Here is a 6,000-nt window from a genome sequence, read left to right as displayed (position 1 = left end):
TTTTCCTCAATTGACTTTGCTCATGCATGAAACTCTGAGAGACATAGGGCAGTGTGAGATTGTTACACAATTGTCCCCCATAAATTTTCTTCTTACCAGAGACTTGTCCTCTCAATATGATGCTTGAGGGAGCTCAGGCTACCACCATGAATAGTTTGGGGCCTGTAGGACCTTTCTAGTAAAATCCCACATGCAACTTATTCCATTCATTTTCATAAGTGGTTGGTGGACATAGCCCAGAAAGGCCAGAGTGTCCCAAACCTGTCCTATATGTTTTGTCAGGGTGTCCTATAACCGTATCCAGAGTTCCGTGACCCTTTGACCTTTTTTAACACTTAATTGGCCCAATTAGTCATGTCGTCAATGGACTCCTTATGAAAATTGCATTGGTTTAATGGGCGAGTGGGATGGAAAGAGGGGTCAAAAGGTCACAGGATCTTTAAAGCCTCACGGGCCTCCAAATCAGTCCATAAAATTTTGTGGCTCTAGAAACTTCCTGAGTGCATTTTTTTAGCCCTACTTCTTAACCCTAAACCTAACTGACTTGGAACATTCAAGAGGCCTTTGTGAGATTCTTGCATAAATTCCAAAAAGTACTTACTTTTATCTAGAGCCTTGTGCTCTTGATATGTCTGTCGAGAGACCTCAGGCTACCACCATGTGAAATTAGGGCCTCTGGGACCTTTCAAGAAAAAAATCTCATCTACATCTCAACTTTTATTAGGGGTTGGTGGACATTGCTCAGAAAGGTCAGAGCGTCCCGAAACTGACATATGTGTCTTGTCAGGGTGCCATTAGACAGTGTCCAGAGTTCTGAGACCTTTCTACCTTTTTTTTCCACTTACAGTTGTGGCCAAAAATATTGGCAACCTTGGTAAATATGAGCAAAGAAGGCTGTGAAAAATAGGTCTTTATTGTTTATCCTTTTGATCTTTCATTGAAACTATCCACAAAAATATACCCTCTAATTGATATCACACATTTGCAGACACAAAACAATTTTTATCAAAAAACATTTTTGTCAAATATATGTGGCATAATTATTGGCACCCTTTTATTCAATACTTTGTGCAACCTCCATTTGCTAAGATAACAGCTCTAAGTCTTCTCTTATAATGCCTAATGAGGTTGGAGAACACATGGCAAGGGATCTGAGACCATTCCTCCATACAGAATCTTGAACCACTATACAACTTACTGCACTTTTATATATATTATTTTTATTGTATACTGTGTATTCCATATTGTGTGTACTGTATACTGTACATAGCATATTATTATTTGTATATTGTGTTGTAATTATGTGTATATTAGTTTCGTAAATTGTGTTGTGTAAATCTGATGTTTGTTGTAAATTGGTATATGTCTCATCACTGTCATGACTGCTATGTTGCTTGGAACTGCACCCAAGGCTTTCACCCACTGTTGCACTTGTGTATATGGTTGAGTGACAATAAAGTGATTTGATTTGATTTTGATTGAATCTCTCAAGATCCTTCCAATTCCAAGGTCCACGCTGGTGGACTCATCTCTTCAATTTACCCCACAGGATTTCTGTGGGGTTCAGGTCAGGGGACTGGGATGGCCATGGCAGAACTTTGATGTTTTGAAGAGTGAACCATATTTGTGTTGATTTTGATGTGTGTTTTGAATCATTGTCCTGCTTGAAGTTCCAACCAGGGCCCATTTGAACCTTTCTGGCAGAAATGTTTTATATGTTGGTATTTGATGAGTCCATGATGCCATGTATCTGAACAAGATGTCCAGGACCTCTGGCATAAAAACAGTCTCACAACATTAAAGATCCACCACCATATTTAACTGTGGGGATGGAGTACTTTTCCATATAGCTACCTCTCTGTGTGTGCCAAACCCAGCTCTGGTGTTTGCTGCCAAAAATCTCTATTTTGTATCATCTGACAATACAACCAGGTCACATTTGAAGTTTCAGTAGTGTCTGGCAAACTGAAGACACTTGAGTTTGTTGCTGGATGAGAGCAGAGGCTTTTTCCTTGAAACCCTCCCAAACAACTTGTTGTGATGTAGGTGATGTCTGATTGTAGTTCTGGAGACTTTCTGACCCCAAGACCCAACTAATTTCTGCAATTCTCCAGCTCCTTTTGGCCACTAGAACCATCCTCCACACCATTTGTGGAGACAATATAGTCACACGTCCTCTTCCAGGACGATTCTTAACATCTCCAGTTGATTTTAACTTCTTAATTATTGCCCTGATGGTTTAAATGGGTATTTTCAATGCTTTAGCTATTATCTTACAGCCACTTCCCATTTTGTGAAGCTCAACAACATTTTGCCACACATCATAACTTTATTCTTTGGTCTTACCCATTGTGATGGATGAATTTGGGAATTTGGCTTGTGTGTTACCTCATATTTATACCCCTGTGAATTTTATGTTCCTAGTGACCCAGGTGTACTAAAACATGTAAAGAATTAAACATGTTTTGGAGAAAAATATTTATTTAACTATGAGATTTTTATTAGTTTATTTCAATTAAAGGTTAGATTTTTGTGAATATTTTGAATAAAAGATCAAAAGGACAAACAATAAAAGACATTTATGTTTGTTAATATTTTCCAGTGGTGCCAATATTTTTGGCCACAACTATAATTGGCCAAATTAGGGATGTTGTTCACAGACCCCTTATGAAAATTGCATTGGTTTAATGTGCAAGTGGGACATAAAGAAAAGAGAGGTCAAAAGGTCACAGGATATTGAAACTCCAGCTTATCAACCTTCACGGGCCACCGAATCAGGCCCCTGAATTTGAAGGCCGTCAACGATAATTTAGTATTATTCACTTTGATGAATATACTGCTGCTTTCTGGCCTCCCAGGCACTTTGTCTCATAGGCTTCTATGGCAGAGATAGAGATCTGTGAAAAATAATAAAACATATTTTTTCGCATCCTAGGCCTTATTCCTCTGAGTATGTTGATAAGGGGCACTAGACAGGTCACCATGTGAAATTTGGGGTCTCTAGGCCATAGAATAGCATTGCCAGGGCGAAGCCCACGTACAATTTATACAATTAATTTCTATGGGTGTTTCATAGACAGCACTCAGAAAGGTCCAAATTACTCCAATTTGAAACTGAGTATATCTTCCGAGGGGGTCCTTAGACAGTGTGTGATGTTTGAAGTATATATATGACCTCATTAAGTGCTCAATTGGATGACGTGTGTGTAACTTCTCTTGAATATTTTTCTTGATTTTTGTTTTTGTTTATGAAGGCTCACTAATGAAGCATTCAAAGCTACGTGGTCTTTCAACCACAATTAAGGGTATTTTCACTGAGTCATACAATAAGTGCCCAAGTACAATTTATTTAACGGCCACCAGAAAGGTGGTCCATGGACAATCAGTTTTGTTTTGTTTTTTTCTGATTAACATTTTTTTATTGATTCACATATTAAACACAGAAAAAACTAAACATATATACACAGAATCAACATTTAACCCCACCCTGGCCCCCAAGAACATCCCAGTGGTCATACATGATTATAGACACACACAAAAAGAACAAAAAACAAAACAAAAAATATATATATAATAACCACACATATTAACAACTACACCTTTCTCTCCTTTGCCCCTCCCCGAGAGCCCTCCAAAAATGCCAGATATCCACCCCATTTCCCCACAAACGATTCCAATTTCCCTAGTCTTCTAGATGACCCTTCTTCAAAAGCTGTCACCCTCCCCATCTTTGAGCACCACTCCTGAAATGGGGGCGCTCCAGCCGACCTCCATCCCCTTAAAACTATCTGTCTGGATGAGTCTCATGGGCGCCATGCAAGGGTCGGACTTGTGAATGGCGAGCTCTGTGCACTTTGCGAGTTTTAATCATATTTGTGTCACAACCTGGTGAGATTCGATACACCCTGATCCTTAATTGTTTTGGGAAGACAATAAGTCAAAGAATTCAAAATTCTCGGTGTAACGAGGCAGGCGAGAAATGATGATCTAAATGCAACTTTAATTAACAAAGATAAACAAAGTAACTCAGAATGTATAGAAAACAAAACATGGAGGGAACCAAGTACAGAGCATAACAAAAAAAACATGTGAAGACTGACAAAATAACCAGGGGAAACAAGGGCTTAAATACACAAGGGAAAACGAGGAACACCTGGGGAAACAATCAGGGAGAACCAATCATGAAATAAAACTACAAAGGACTACAAAACTAACACATGAAACAGGAACAGGGAACTAAACAATAATTTCAACATAAAAGTCTAGAAAAAAACAGGGAATATATGACACTCGGGCTCTGGAGATATTAAAAGACACTTACATGCTCAGGCTGATTCCCCTCAGCGGCAGGCCGGAAGCTCCGGACTCAATTCGGACGGTGAACTGAAAGAAATCCAGCGTGAATTGATGAATGTGTCGGCAATGCTGATGAAGCTCGTTGCAGACTTGGAGGATCTTGCTGTACGATCTTGCTGTGTTCAAGATGGTGCTCAACATGTTCAAGATGGCACCAAGTATGGCTGCTGCGTTGTGAGCTCCGACCCAATATTGCAGTTTTTTGTTTGTTTTGGCTACAATTCTTATGTTTTTTGTCTAGGATGTTGTCTGCCTTATTGTCTATGATAGACAAACCAAACACTATTGGACACTGGTTCTGCAATAGCACACTGAAAACCAGACTTTAAATACCTCAATGCAACCCGCTCTTTTCAAACACGACAGCGGAGCCTTTTGTCTGGACAGCCTGGCTGTCGGAAACATAGCCAGAAAAGGGGAAGGAGAGCCGGCGTTCTCGTCAGACTAAGACGTCACGCAAATCGACCCCCGCTACCCAGCATTCTACTGGCAAATATTCAGTCTCTAGACAACAAGCTCTGCGAGCTGAGAGCACAGATCTCTTTCCAACAAGAGATGAGGGACTACTGCATTATCTGCCTTACAGAAACTTGGATGACTGCGGAAATTCCAGACTCAGCCATCAAACCCATGGGGTTCTCAGTGGACCAAGCAGACAGAGTGAAAGACCTCTCAGGTAAAAGCAGAGGTGGCGGTGTATGTTTTATGATCAACAAATCCTGATGAGATCAGAGGAACGTACATTCTATCAAGTCTTTCTGCTCTCCTGATCTGGAATTTCTCATGCTTCTGTGTTGGCCATTCTGGCTACCAAGGGAATTCACAGCGGTCATTATCACAGCTGTGTACAACCCGCCACAAGCCGACACAGACCGGGCACTCAAGGAACTGTATGGGAATATAAGCGAACAGGAAACCACGCACCCTGAGGCTGCGTTCTTTGTGACCGGGGCCTTTAACAAAGCCAACTTCAAGTCAATAGCACCAAAATAGTACCAACACATCAGATTCAACACATGAGGGGATCGGGTTTTGGACCATTGCTACTCTCCCTACCAGTACGGATACAAATCCCTCCCCCGCCCACCATTTGGCAAATTGGACCACTCTTCCATTCTGCTTCTGTCCGCTTACAGGCAGAAAGTGAAACAGGAAGCACCCACCCTCAAAACGTCCAGCGCTGTAAGACTGTTTTGATCACGCAGACTGGGAGATGTTCCGGTCCGTCTCTGATGACGACATCGAGGTCTACGCTGATACCGTAATGTGTTTCATCAGGAAGTGCATAGATGATGTAGTGCCGACCAAAACAATATGGATCTACCCCAACCAGAAACCGTGGATTAACAGCGATGTTTGTGTGGCACTTAATGCATGGACCTCCACTTTTAATTCCAGGAATGCGGAGGAGCATAAACCATCCATTTATGCCCTCTGCAAAACTATCAGAGCAGCTAAACGCCAGTACAGGGACAAGATTGAAGGACAGTTCAACACCACCGACTCTAGAAGCATGTGGCAGGGAATTAATATCATCACAGACTTCAAAGGGAATAAAAACTCCACCATGAACACTGCTGCCTCTCTCCCGGTTGAGCTTAATAATTTTTATAGGAAAATAACACCACCCTCGTGGAGAGAACT

This window comes from Myxocyprinus asiaticus, chromosome 45, assembly GCF_019703515.2.
Source record: "Myxocyprinus asiaticus isolate MX2 ecotype Aquarium Trade chromosome 45, UBuf_Myxa_2, whole genome shotgun sequence".
NCBI classification, from domain to species: Eukaryota; Metazoa; Chordata; class Actinopteri; order Cypriniformes; family Catostomidae; genus Myxocyprinus; species Myxocyprinus asiaticus.
The sequence above is the reverse complement of the archived record's forward strand: the minus strand, read 5'-3'. Positions refer to the sequence as shown.